General features: G+C 44.4%; 1 protein-coding gene across 7 annotated transcripts in view; it reads left to right on the top strand.

The window, feature by feature from the left end:
* The first annotated feature begins 1528 nt into the window (after window positions 1–1528).
* Window positions 1529–15177, top strand: part of ccdc92 (coiled-coil domain containing 92) — a 51212-nt gene continuing 37563 nt past the window's right edge. Inside the window, exon 1 of one of the 7 annotated variants that reach the window (XM_052032386.1) lies at window positions 1529–1603. The gene's annotated coding sequence lies outside the window, so the exon portion shown is untranslated. Of the gene's footprint in view, window positions 1604–3856; window positions 4030–15177 lie in introns of those variants that run through there. The other 6 variants (XM_052032385.1, XM_052032387.1, XM_052032388.1 and 3 more) reach the window with 6 other exon arrangements.

The raw sequence follows: 15177 nt of genomic DNA, 5'->3' as shown, positions 1-15177 counted from the left end.
TCGGGTCAAGACCCTTCATCAGGATTGGGGACACAATAGTAGGTGCAGCCTCACTAACATCTTGTACAACTGCAACATAACATCCCAATTCTTATACTCATTGCCCTGACTGATGAGGGCCAGCATGTCAAACACCTTCTTCACCACCCTGTCTACTTGTGAAGCCGCTTTCAGGGAACCATGTACTTGTACTCCTAGGTCCCTTTGTTCCAACACTCACCCAGCGTCTGAATGTTCACTGTGAAAGCCCTACCTTGGTTTGACTTCCCAAGTGCATCACTTCACACGTATCTGGATTGAACATCATTTACCATTCCTCGGCCCATTTACACAGCCGATCAAGATCCCCCTGTAATTTTTGATAACCTTTTTCACTGTCCACTATATCACCTACTTTAGTGTCATCCACAAACTCACTAACCATGCCTTGTACATTCTTATCCAAATCATTTATATAAATGATGAATAACAATGAGCCCAGCACCAATCCCTGTGGCACGATACTAGTCATAAGCATTCAGTCCGATAAACAACCTTCTACCATCACCCTCTGCTTTCTACCATCAGACCAATTATGTATCCACTGAGCTCGCGCTCGCTCAATCCCATGCAATTGAACCTTCCACACCAGCTTGCTATGTGGGACTTTATCAAAGGTCTCACTAAAGTCCATATAGATAATGTCCACCACCCTGCCCTCCCGTTAGTTACCTGAGCAAAGACAGTAACAATTACAGCATCTCTCAGCCCTATCACTCACTAACTTACCCTATTCACTACTGAACCCTACCCCCAGCCCATTCACTACTGAACCCCACCACCGTCCTTCACTAATGAACCCCACCCCCAGCCCATTCACTACTGAACCCCACCACCCAACCCATTCACTACTGAACCCCAGCACCCAGTCCTTCACTACTGAACCCCACCCCAGCCCATTCACTACTGAACCCCAGCACCCAGCCCTTCACTACTGAACCCCACCACCCTGCTGGGTACCAGGACCCCAGTGTGAATGGGAGCATGGGAACCAGAGCACAGATGTGTTAATTGGGGTGTGGGAATCAGCTTCCAGTCGCCAGTATCCAAAACCTCAGGGTTTCTGAACAATTGGACAGTCGATTGTCGGAGTTTTCTCTATCAAAGACTGACGGCCACCCATCAGATGGAGATGAGGAGGAATTTCTCGGAGGATCCTTGGAATTCTGTCCCCAGAGCTGTGGAGCTGGATTCAGGGAACACAGTCCCGGCAGTTAATACAGGATTGGGGTACTGAGGCCAAGACCCTATCAGGCACAATAGTGAATGGGCGAACGAGTTCGAGGGGCCGAGTGGCCTCCTACGCTCCCCACGGTGAACGGCCTCCCCATTCAGCCCTCCCGCCCTGTTGGTGTGATGGGCGGGGCCCGGCGCTGTGGGCGGGGTCCGTCGCAGTGGGCGGGGCCCGGCGCCGTGGTCGGGGCCTGTCGCAGTGGGCGGGGCCCGGCGCTGTGGGCGGGGCCAGTCTGTGCAGGGATCGGCAGCAGCCGCCAGGTGTCGCGGTGCGCGCCCGGTTGCCATGGTGCGCGTTCTCGGCGGGTAAACAGCGGCGGAGCGGCGGCAGGTGGGTGATGCAGCGGCCTTGCGGGCGGCACCGGGCCGGCCGGGAGACCCGCGCTGCGCCGATTCCCCGTGTCCTGGGCTCGGGGCCGCATTGCGGTTGCGGCCTCGCCCTGTCCTGGGGGCGCGGAGGCGGCCCGGGGGCAGTGGACGGCCGCGCCTCCCTCCTCCCCAGTCCCCCATCACCGGCATCCGCCGTCCGGGAGCTGCGGCGTCCACGCCCCAGGCAGTGGTCTGGGCCCCGGCTCCGGTGCCCGGGATTTATTGCCTTGGCCCTGCGGCTCCCGTGTCCTTGTCTGGTGCCCGGTCCCATCCTGACAGCGCTGTCGCTGCCATTGTGTCGGATCTCACGGCCGAGCCTTGTGCCTGTGTGGGCAGAGGGTTTGAAACTTGCCCAGAAATACATCTTTGATTTAATCGGTGAAACATTTGGTTTTTCTGTTTTATTTTGAGTTTCATCATTGATGCTGGATGTGGCGAACTCGACATCCTGGCCGAAGGGTGTAGAGATGTTGATTGTGTTTATTAGTTGGAATTTAGCTGCAGTGGTTTTGCTGTCTCTCTCTAAATCTGGGTATGTGCACAGTATCTGCAGTAGATTTATTAGGTTCTTGGTTTCAGCAGTCTGCTTTTTACAATAAAAGTAGGTCACAGGCTCCTGTATGCGCAGTGTCTCCATCACTCCATGGAGGTGAAAAACTTGGCAAACTCTCTCCGGGGGGGGAGTGCAGCAATTTACCAGAACAACTCTCAGGCTCCAAGGGTTAAATCATAAGGAGAGATTACACAGACCAGAGGTTTATTTCTGAGAATATTGAAGGTTAAGGGATGACGTTAAAGGGACTTGATAAGGTAAATAGAAGCTATGACTGGTGGTTGGAGCGTTTAGGACTAGGAGATGGTCTGAAAGTTAGAGCCAGGCATGTCAGGAGTGAATCTAGGGAATGGTGCTGGCTGAAGTTTGGGAAGCTCTTCCACAAAAAGGCAATTGATGCCAGGCAGACGGGGGAAAGGGAAATACATTGCGTCATGGGAATTTGAAGAAAAGCTCCAGATTCTGGAAATCTTATGATGAGGCGTTGACTGTGGTTCTCCCTTTATGGATGCTGCTTGGTGCTTATGGCACTTTGTTTTGGCAAATGGAATCAGAATCAGGTTTATTATTACTGACATATGTCATGAAATTTGTTGATTTGTGGCAGCAGTACAGTGCAAGACATAAAAATTACTATAAGTTACATAAATAAATAGTGCAAAAGAGGAATAATGAGGTAGTGTTCATGGACCAGTCAAAAATATGATGGCGGAGAGCAAGAAGCTGTTCCTGAAATGTTGAGTGTGAGTCTTCTGACTCCTGTATCTGCTCCCCGATGGTAGTAACGTGAAGAGGGCATATCCCGGGTGGTTGCAGATCAACCATGATCTCACTGAGTGGTGGAACAGGCTGAACGGCCTCCCGTTTCTGTACCTTTCTGTTATTACTGGTGGAATTGAATCATGTTTTGGTAGCAGTCCATAGCTGTCTTATCCCTGTGAGGCTGCTCTATTGGGAGTTAAAACACAGGTATCTGGATAACCTGGGTTATAGTTTGAACAACTTCAGAGACTGTGCATTCTGGGGCACCATACCTACTTCCCCAAAGTTTATGGGTGTTTAAATATGAATTTCGTAAACATGGTCCAGATATCCTTGTTTTTGCATTACCCAATATAGTTCGTTAAATGCTCTTGAATTCTGTCTTTGTCCAACTTCAATGTGCTCATTGGTCTTCACACTGCTTCTAGCTCCAGCTATGCATCATTTAAAAAAATTATCAATATTATAAATACCTCCATTGCCTCATTCCCTCCTTAACTCCAGAAGCACTGCTATAAGTTTTGTGGTAACTGAGCATTTCTGATTCTGTCATCTTAAACATTCCTCGTTTTCATTGTTTAACCATTAATGACCATGTCTTTTATTGACTGGGCAGTAATCTCTGGAATTCCACCTCGAAATCTCTGCCTCTGCATTTCTCTCCCCTTGAGGTTGTTCCTTAAAATGTGCCTCTTTGATTTTTAGCCTCCTTCCTTGATTATTCTGGTTTGTTGTCACATTTTTGTTTGATTATGCAGCATATTAATGCAATCCGTTTCATGTGACCTGGAGAGAGTCAGTATCTTAACTAAGGAAATCACCCTGTAACATTGATGACTTAACGGAGAAACTTTAACTCCTCTTCACAAATCTAGATATCAGTTGTCAGCAGGATGTTCAACAATGAAAGTATTACAGCTGAACACATTGATCTAGACAGGATGAAGAACTGTGAACCCCAACTGCCCCAGACACAGTACTGAATCCGGGCCCATCACGCTGTCCCAACGGAGCGACAAGTAGACCAGGCAATTGCACAATGTGGTGGGCTAGCTAGCTGCCGCCTTTCTGAGGTTAGCACGATCTATTGATTCATCGAGGTGTGAGGGGAAGTGTGCATAGCTGGAACTGAGGGGTAAATTCTTCACACAAACAGTAGTTGGTATCTGGAATGAGCTGCCAGGGGAGGAGGTGGAGGCAGGAACAGTAACAACATTTAAGAGACATCTGGACCGGTACTTGAATGAGCAGGGCATTGAAGGATATGGAATTAATGCAAGCAAGTGGGATTAGTGTAGATGATGGTTGACATGGATGTGATGGGCCAAAGAGCCTGTTTCTGTGCTGTTTCTCTGATTCTGTTTGTAAACTGGGCTATAATCTGACATCACCCAATTCAGCAACACTTTCTCACCTTTGTCTCACGGATCCTGTGCTTGCTGTATGCAGTTAGAATTTCATTGCTGATGTAATGACTTTTTATAGGCATGTGGATTGTGCCTGCCCTGTTTTCATAGAACCATAGAACAATACAGCACAATACAGGCCCTTCGGCCCACCATGTTGTGCCGACCTTTAAACCACGTGTAAGACTAACTAACCCCTTCCTCCCACATATCCCCCATTTTAAATTCCTCCATATGCTTATCTAACAATCTCTTGAACTTGACCAACGTATCAGCCTCCACCAGCACCCCAGGCAGCGCATTCCATGCACCAACCACTCTCTGGGTGGAAAAACCTCCCTCTGATATCTCCCTTGAACTTCCCACCCATTACTTTAAAGCCATGCCCTCTTGTATTGAGCATTGGTGCCCTGGGAAAGAGGCACTGGCTGTCTACTCTATCTATTCCTCTTAATATTTTGTATACCTCTATCATGTTTCCCCTCATCCTTCTCTTCTCCAATGAGTAAAGCCTTAGCTCCCTTAGTCTCTCCTCATAATCCATACTCTCCAATCCAGGCAGCATCCTGGTAAATCTCCCCTGCACCCTTTCCAACACTTCCACATCCTTCCTATAATGAGGCGACCAGAATTGGACACTACTCCAAGTGTGGTCTAACCAGAGTTTTGTAGAGCTGCATCATTACCTCGCGGCTCTTAAGCTCGACCCCACGACTTATGAATGCTAACATCCCATAAGCTTTCTTAACTACCCTATCCATCTGTGAGGCAACTTTCAGTGATCTGTGGATATGAACCCTCAGATCCCTCTGCTCCTCCACACTACCCAGTATCCTGCCATTAACCTTGTACTCCACTTTGAAATTTGTCCTTCCAAAGTGTACCACCTCACACTTCTCCAGATTGAACTCCATCTGCCACTTGTCAGCCCAGCTCTGCATCCTATCAATATCCCTCTGTAAGCTTTGACAGCCCTCCACACTATCCACAACACCACCGACCTTTATGTCATCTGCAAACTTGCTAACCCACCCTTCCACCCCCTCATCCAAGTCATTAATAAATATCACGAAAAGTAGAGGTCCCAGAACCGATCCTTGCAGGACACCACTAGTCACAGCCCTCCAATCTGAATGCACTCCCTCCACTACGACCCTCTGCTTTCTACAGGCAAGCCAATTCTGAATCCACACGGCCAAGCCTCCCTGGATCCGTTGCCCCCTTGCCCCCTTGCCCCCTGACCTGCTGAAGAAGCCTACCATGTGGAACCTTGTCAAATGCCTTACTAAAATCCATGTAGACCACATCTACTGTACTACCCTCATCAATCTTTCTGGTCACTTCCTCAAAGAACCCTATCAGGTTTATGAGGCAAGATCTTCCCTTGACAAAGCCATGCTGGCTGTCCCTAATCAGTCCATGATTCTTTAAGTGCTCATAGATCCTATCTCTTAGAATCCTTTCTAACAGCTTGCCTTTCAGAGCTACAGTTGTCACCCTCTGGTTGAGACTTTCAGTAATGTGCTGGAGTAATCACACAGGGGCCCCTTTATACTGCTCCCGTACTGATGTTTATATGTGTGGCTGCTAGGAAGGGCAAGTGAATCAGATTATGTCCCCTCTCTCCCTCCATCCTTCACCCAAGCCTTCTGTTCCCCTTTATGGTGTAGGGGGATTCTTCCCATTTGTAAAGACAAATTAAGTTTTTGTGTTCAGCCAGAATTGGGTTATCCAATTAAAATAAAACAAAATACAGGAAATAGTCAGTGGGATCGGGCAGCATCTGCAGAGAGAGGAACAGAGCTAATGTTTTGGATTGAGGACCTTTCATCAACATGGGCAGTATTTTGCTTTTGGACTGTGTAATTAAAATGTTCACATTCCCTATCTGTTAAAGGTGAGGTAAGAGCAGGCAGTGGGTGGTGCAGTGGTGCAGCAGTATCTCCACCAACCAGATTGAATCCTGACCTCCAGTGCTGTCTGCAGTCTGCACGTTCTCTCTGTGACTGTGCGGGTTTCCCCCAGGTGTTCTGCTTTCTTCCCACATTTTAAAGATTGCTGGTAGGCTAGTTAGCTGGTGTACATGCTAACTCAGTGCAGGTAAATGGGAAACGAATCCAGATGAAGTCGATGGGCACATCAGAGAGAATAGGTTACGGAGTAATGAAAGGGGGAATGTTCTGTGGGAGTTTGCAAGGACCCAGTGGGTCAAATAGCCTCCTTATGTATTCTCACCTTTTTAAAAAAAAACTAGGTGCGAGTTTCTACCAGAGAGATCGCAGATGTTGAGATATTGGGGTTGGGTTGGTTTAAGCTGAGTAATATCATGACATCATAAAGTGCTAGTAAAAGGCACTCACTTTGTGTGCTGGCAGAACTGATCAATGAATGTGAGTGAATTTTTCACCAACCTGCTCGCTTGCCTCACCCTCTTCCCCCCCTGTATTTCCTATATATTTAACTGCTCCCTAACTCTGCTTATGAACAAACTAATGACAGCGGTGATGGCCTCTTCCCCCATTTTACCACCATGTTGGTTCTTAAGTGATTCCCAAGGATTTGGTCGCTCTACCTTCAAACTGGTTCAATACTAATCCCTGCAATGAGAAAGAGTGCCTGACATTTTAAACTTGTTTTGTACTAATATGAATTGGTTCCTCAAGTAATTGAAAATCCTCCCATGCATTTGTTTTCAGCCTTGGCTTGCTCCTAGTCCCCACTATTTTTACTGACAAGACACTTGCTTCTCAACCTCCCCATCACCTTTCTAGGTAATCTCCAGTTAGGTGTGCCATATTCCTCTGTCTCTGCATTGCTTCTTGCTTTCCCAACACCAGTCTGTTCCTCTTCCAAGCCCCTTCAGTCCAGTTTCGAAACTTTGTTAAAATCTTTCATTCCCTTTCTGAATATGTTCACCCTGCCTGGTGAACCCTCTGCAGAATGTGTATGTGTTTTATGAACCCCATGGGAGTGCATGGATTGTCAGGTTTGTTTTTTCCGTGTTTCCTTGCAACATAATGGATCATCTGGCCCATTGTGTCTCTCAGACCAATTCCATTCCCAGTTCTTTCCCTGTCATATCCCATTAACACACCTTTCCCCACTCCCCAGTTCTCCTACCACCCATCTATACTTGTGACAGTTCAGAATTCCAATTAATCCAATAGCCAGCACCTCTTTGGGATATGGGAAGAAACTGGGTCACCGGGAGAGCTTGCAGCTTCCACACAAACGGCATGGAAGTCAGGATTTTGAACTAGTTCTGGAGCTATGGGACAGTTGTACAACTTGTACCACCACTGTATTGCTCTTGTGTTGGGTGAGTGTGAATGTTTGGGTTATGTGAGTCAGAGTCATGCAGTAAGGAAATATCCACGTGGGCATCAAGTACCCATCCCCACTAATGCCATAATTTAGCACTTGGCCGAGAGTCTTCCATGTCATCTATAGTGCTCACCCAAATACGTTGTGATAGCACCTGTCTCCACACCCCCCACCCAGGTAGTGTGTTCAGATTCCATCCTCCCTGTGGGTGAAAGAATTATTCCTCAAATCTCTTACCCTCCACTTTAAACCCGTGCCCTCTGGTTTTAGAGATCTCTGCGAATGTTTCCAAGGATCTACCCTATCTATGCCTCTCATAATTTTGTATACCTGAGTTAGGTCCCCCCTCAACCCAATTTGCTCCAAGGAAAACAAATGGAACCTATCCAGTCTCTTCTCATTACTGAAACACTCTATCCCTGGCAATAGCCTGCTGAATCTCCTCGGCACCATCTCCAGTACAATTACGTTCTGCTTGTAGAAACCGCACACAGTACTCTGGCTGTGGTCCAACCAATATTTTATAAAGTTGTACCATAACTTCTCTACTCATACATTCTATGCTCAGATTTGGTTTCTCAAACATCAGTCTGATTAGCCCCACTCCCTGGCTGTTTCCCATATGTTGCTTGGCTGCTTGTGTATTAATTGTCTTGGAAGCTGGAGGTGGGTGGCTTCAAGTATTGTGTGCGCTGCTACTGACTTGTTATGCAGTACTGTCTGATTATTGTAAATTGCAATCTGTATGGAGTTGTCAGATAGCACTCCTGTTTGGATAGTTGAATAAATCAGGCTACTTAGTATTTAATGTCAGTGTAATGCAGAATAACTGGTATGTCAGGTCCAGTTAGAAGATGCTGGTAGTACTGAGAGTTTGTTTCAGTAAAGGACTGTAATTTCAAGAGCATCAAATGAATGATCCTTATATATTTTGCAGAAATTTTGTGTGCACAGTAGTTTGGGGCTTGGGGAGCAGTGCAGGTAGTGGAAGGAGATTGGTACAAGAGGAGAGAGAGGGATGCAGGGTTTTGCAGGAAACGGCATTGTGCGTCAGGATGACCTTTCCATCCATCTGGCTGCAGTCCTATTCATTATTTATCACACTGATGCAGGCTGTGGGCTTGTGTTGCTGCAAAGCTGTCTGCTGATGAAACTATGGCTCTGCTCTCATCTGTCTAAGGTCAGGCTGATGCTGCACATTTTATTATCACTCTTGAGAAATAGTGGATTGTGGCTGTCCTATAAGTGAGCTTGTCTTTAGAAAAGGCCTTTAAACCTTGCAGTAGACATTGCCTTTCACACTGCTCACATTGTGCCAGCTCAGTCAACGTAACACTCCTGAGTTACTCGTCCATTTACTGCTGGCAGGCAGTTCTCTTGCCTTTTTGTATTGGTCATTTTTTTTTTGGAGCATTTTATTTATATAAATTATTAAATACACTTTGCATTTTTTAAAAAATCACATCTTACATGCTTTTAAAATCAACACACAAATATATTGCAGTAGCCAGTGCAGAATTCTGTCCTGCCAGTGGTAGTGTTGGTTTCAACTAATCTCATTGGTCAGAAATACAACCAATCAAATCTTAACACCCCTGCTAGTCGCTGACAATCCCTCTCCCATCCTACAGTTCGTCAGGTTCCCCTTGTACTGATCATTACCCAATGCTATCCAGCTGATTCTGTATTGCACAATCAATATTGAAAATAGATTGCTATCTTCTGTTTATTTTTCAGATTTCTGGCTTTTGCAGTATTTTGTTTAGATATTAAATATTAAATTGTGCTTATACATTCCCTGAATACATTAAGTTTTCTGTAATAATTTTGTGTCATTCTGTCTGATGAGGTCGTATCTCATGTCACACTGTAAATAGACACTGCTCTTTTCAACATTCCTGTTCTTTTGTCACTTCCTCTACATCCTCTTGGCAAATGGTACTCTCTGGGCCATTGACTGAGCTCTGGTTTCCCCTCACCCACGGTTAATTACCATAGTGCTTTTCATGACTTTGGTTTGTGCTAATTTGCTTTACAGAAAATGGAACTTCTGAAATGTAGCCAGTGTTGTTGTAGGTTAGAGAAACAAAGGGATCTTGGAGTAGAAATATGCCAATTGCTAAAAGTCATGCCACAAGTTATCAAGGCTGTAAAAAAAAGTGAATCAAAAACTACTTTATTTCTAGAAAGCATTAAAAAGTGGGAAGTCATGGTGAACCTGTATAGAACCTTAGTGACACCATCCTAAGGAACTGTACACAGTTCTGGTCACTGGTGGATGTAGGGGCATTGGAGAGGTTATGAAGGAGATGTACAAGAATAATGCCAGAAAAAAAGCAAGTGTATCCGTAACTAGAAAGGATGAACAGAGTAGATCTCTTCTCTTGAAGAGAAAACTGAGGTGTGATCTAATGCTTGTTTGTTTAAGGATTAGGAAATGAAAGCAAGAAAGTGTGGAGGAGCAAAGGACGGTGACAGGGAGAGAAACCATCATGTCTGCTAGAAAGTCAGAGTCGAGTTTATTGCCACATACACAAGTTCATGTGTGTTTAGGTGCAATGAAAAACTTACTTGCAGCTGCATTACAGGTACATAACATCATATAAGCAGCACTCATAAAAGACATACATTATACACAATTTTTACAAGAAAATACAATTAGAACAAAAATAACAAAGTCCATTTTACTGCAAAGTGGTCATAGTGTTGCTAAACTGTAGTGATTAGGGTTTTGCCGATTGGTTCAATGATTAAATGATTGATGGGAAGTAGCTGTTCTTGAACCTGGTGGTGTGGGACTATAGGCTTCTGTACCTCTTGCCTGATGGTAGCTGCGAGAAGATGGTACTGCCCGGATGGAGGGGACCTTTGATGATATATGTGGCTTTTTTGAGGCAGCACCTCCTGTAGAAAGTACTGATGGTGGGGAGGGAGGGCAAGGATTTGGAGGTTGCTGGAGTGAGGGGTATTGAAGGGGGAATGATAACTGATGTAGAGGGTTTGTTTCTGTACTGTATGGCTCTATGACTTGTCATCAAGATCAAAGGCTGTGGAATAAAAGAGACATGGATAGAAAATTGGGTTGATCAATGAAAAACAGAGTAGCAGTGAAAAGTTTTCTTTCTCACCTGGAGGAAAGCATACAATGGAGTTGTCAGAGATCAGTGCTAGAACTATATATTAATGACTTAGATTTACCAGGATGCTGCCTGAATTGGAGAGCATGTCTTATGAGGATAGGTTGAGCAAGCTAGGGCTTTTCTCTTTGGAGAGGAGGAGGATGAGAGGTGACTTGATAGAGGTGTACAAGGTGATAAGAGGCATAGATCGAGTGGACAGTCAGAGACTTTTTCCCAGGGCGACAATGGCTAACATGAGGGGGCATAATTTTAAGGTGATTGGAGGAAGATATAAGGGGGATGTCAGGGGTAAGTCTTTTTACACAGAGTGGTGGGTGCGTGGAACACACTGCTGGCAGAGGTTGTGGGGGCAGATACATTAGGGACATTTAAGAGACTCTTAAGATAGACACATGAATGACTGAGAAATGGGGGGCTATGTGGGAGGGAAGGGTTAGATAGATCTTAGAGCATGTTAAAATGTCAGCACAACATTGTGGGCCGAAGGGCCTGTACTGTGCTATAATGTTCTATGTTCTATCTCTATCTTGGAGTCTGCAAGGCACAGTTTCCAAATCCATAAGTGCCTGGATTTTGGCAAACTATGAGAAGGTTTTATAGATAACTGTGGAATGGATGTACACATGGCGGACAAAACTTACAGCTTAGCACTTTGCACATTTCTATGTTATGGAACAGTGATCAGCAGTTTCTGGCACTGTCTCATAACTTTGTGGACTTGGATTTAATCCTGACCTTGGGTCCTATCAGCAGAGTGCACGCTCTCTCTGTGACAACTTGGGTTTCCCTTGGGTGTTTCAGTTTCCCCCCACATCTCAAAGATGTGCTAGTAAGTTGTTAGCTACTATTAGTTACCTGTTAAGCCTAGGTTAATGTCGCAAAGAGGAGTGAATGGGCATGAGTGAGAGAGAATAAGTTGCAGTGGTACAGGGGAATGGGAATAGGGGGATTGATCCCCTGTTATGAAGATGAGAATTAATTTTTCCCAGGGTAGATATGTCTAGTACTAGAAGGCATTTATTTAAGGTGAGAGTGGTGGGTGTTTGGAATGGCTACCAGGACTGGTAGTGGAGGCAGAAATGACCTCCATTCTCTGCATATTCACGTGCCTAAGAGCCTCAAACACCTCTGAGGTTCTTAGGCACGTGAATATTGCAGAGAATGGAGGGATATTGGGCCAGGTGCAGGCAGAAGGGTTTAGTTTAATTAGACATCATTAGCTTAATAATTTCAGCACAAGGTTGTGTGTCGAAGAGCCTATTTCTGTGCTGTACTGTTGTATGTTCTAATGAGAAGATGCAGTATAAACTACTGCAACAATTCTGAAAGGAGCACAAGAGCAGAAAAGTCTGGGGGTAAAAGTGAAAGTGACAGGGCTAATTGGTAAAATTGTTAACAAAGTATGTGGGATCTTGACTCAATAAATTGAGAATAAGAATAAGGAAGTTATGGTGAACCTTTATCGAGTGCTGTTTGACCACAAACGCAGTGTTGTGAACAGCTCTGGGTCCCACACATTAGCAAAGGCGTGAAGGCTTTGGGAAGGGTAGAGAAGAGATTGACTAAAGAGATTACAGGGATGAGGGACTTTAGTTATGTGAATGGACCAGAGAAACTGGGGTGGGTCTCCTTGAAACAGGAGAGTGCAAGGAGAATTATTTTAAATATGTGTATTTAGAAGTGTCTAAACTGATGAAGGGTGTGTGCAGGATTTGAAGTGATACCAGGTGAACTTTGCTCAGCAAGTCATTCATTTCTGGAGTAAACTGCCAGGAATAGTAGTGGAGGTAAAATCAATTGTAGTGTTCAGAAGGGACTTCGATGGGTACCTAAGAAGAGAGAATTTGCAGTACTGTTGTACTTGTTCTTCCTGTCCGCCACGCCTGTCCGTCCACTGCGCCTTCCCAGAAATAAGTGATGTTACTATTAAATCCTCCAAAACATGCTATCTCTCCTTTAACTGTGAACTTGACTTGCTTTATCTTTGCCCATTCTGCAAGTTTAGTAATATCTTGCTGCAATGTTTTGTGGTTTTCCTCAGTATTGACTGACCCCTCAAATTTGATATCATCCACTAATTTAGAAATTGTGTATTTGATTCCGGAGTTTAAATCATTGTAAAATATGAGCAGTGGTAGTCTGGGTGCTGATGCCTGGCAACCATGGCAGTAGCTGTCCTTTCCTCCATTCTGAAGACAGCTGAAAATACATTCTGCTACTAGGCCCTTGATGTGTATTCCCCGGTGATCATTAGTCACTTACAGAGTGTTACCAAAAAATCCTTTTAAAAAATCTAGAGAGTCAGAGGCTGGGGAGAGACCTGATAGAAGTTGTTACGATTATGAGAGGCATACATAGATAGAGTAGACGGTCAGAATCTTTTCTCCAGGATAGAAATGTCAAATACTAGAGGGCATGCATTTAAGGCCAGAGGGGGAAAGTCTAAAGGAGATATGCAGTATGGATCTTTAGTTTATTTCTTTTATATAGATTTTTGAATATTCAGGATATGGAGATATTGCAGGAAAGTGACACAAAGGTAAAAGATCAGCTGCAATCTTGTTGACTTGTGGCATAAGCATAGAGAACAGAAACAGGCCCTTTGGCCCAACCCATAAATGCTGAACAAGGTTTCTACCTGAGCTAGTTCCATTTGCCTGCATTTGGCCCACATACCTCTAAACCTTTGCTATTCATGTAACTGTCTAAATGTCTTTTAAATGTCGCAATTATACCTGCCTCTACCAGCCTCTGTTTCAAAAAGTTGCCCCTCAGGTCCCTTTTAAATCTTCCCCCCTCACCTTAAACCTGTGCCCTCAAGTTTTAGATTCCCCTACACAGGGGAAAAGCACAAGTGTCAGAATAGCCGCCACCTCCTCATTCCTTCTGTTCTTAGCTTCTCTCTCTTATGATATTGCAGATTTAATTTGTCTCTTGTTTACTCCTATTTACACCATTTTCAAGTATTGCTTTTATTATTCACTAGCCTTTGGCACCGAATTTCAACTACCAACACTTATCATTCAGTTTTTCTAAGTCACTGCCATATTACAAACCTTCCCCTTTAGGCCCTTCTGCCTTAAAGGTTAATAAAAAAACTTGTTTTTTTTCTACTTTGCTGCAGCTCTGATAGGTCATCAACCTGAAACATTAAATACTTCTCTGCACAGATGTTATCTAACCTGCTGAGTATTTCCAGCATTTTCTTTTAGTGTTTAGTTCCCAGCTTTGGTCATCTTGCAAACACATCTCTTTAATGGCATCAGATCAACCCATTTATTTCAATTTGTGCCATCAATTCATGTGCCTTCTAACAAATGCTCTGTGGATTCATGTAAAGAGCTTTAAATGTTGTCTTCTTACTACCTTTCCCCACTTTGATTCCTGCACTTGCAGTTTTGTCTGTTCTGCCCCTTGCTGTCTTGTTCTGGATGTCCTTGACTGTATCATTACCCTGTGCTGTTACCTTGTCCTTTCTCTTTAAGGTTTCAAGTTTCCCCTCACCTAAACCTTCCACAACTCGCTAACACTGTGTACTGTGAAACCCTATTCACAACCCTAGTTATTTGATTGATGAGGGCACTGGACCCAACCTGATTCAGACAAAGCTTGGCCCAAACTGCTCCCTGTTCCCACTGACTCTGGGCCAATTTGCAAGTGGCTTAGAGAGTATTCTGGAGATTGTTATCTTTTGAAAATTTGAATATGTTACTGCCATGGATTTTTGCTTTTCTACCCTGCTAGTTACATTCTTCAAAATAATCATTTTGATTTGTCAGTCATTATATTCCTTTTATAAATCTGCATGGATTCTGATTGTATGATTTTTTGTTAAGTGTTCTTTAGCTCGTTCTAACTGTGTGATTTTTGTTTTACGTGCTCTTTAGCTCCATTCTTAATAATAAGTGCCACCATTTTCCCAAAAACTGATATCAGGCTAACAGGCCCTTTACATATATAGTCCCACTCCCCACGAATGATGCTGTTACATCTACTTCCAATCTGCTGGGAAATTGAGGAATTTTAGAGGGTCGTCACTAAAACATTCACTTTCTATGCGGCCCTCCCTTTTAGAATACTAGGATGCAATCCTTCAGGTCCAAACAATTTGTCAGCTTTTAAACTCTGACAACTTCTCCAGTACTTGCTCTTTTAGAACATAGAACAGTACAGCACAGGAACAGGCCGTTTGGCCCACAATGTTGCACTGAACTAATTAAATGTAATTAAATGCCTAACTAAACTAATCCCTTCTGCTTACACAATGTCCATATCCCTCCATTCTCTACCTACCTAAGAGCCTCATAAACACCTCTATCATATATGCTTCCACCACCACCCAGGCAGTGCC

This window comes from Pristis pectinata, chromosome 17 (assembly GCF_009764475.1).
Source record: "Pristis pectinata isolate sPriPec2 chromosome 17, sPriPec2.1.pri, whole genome shotgun sequence".
NCBI classification, from domain to species: domain Eukaryota; kingdom Metazoa; phylum Chordata; class Chondrichthyes; order Rhinopristiformes; family Pristidae; genus Pristis; species Pristis pectinata.
This window is presented reverse-complemented; position numbering and strand designations above follow the sequence as displayed.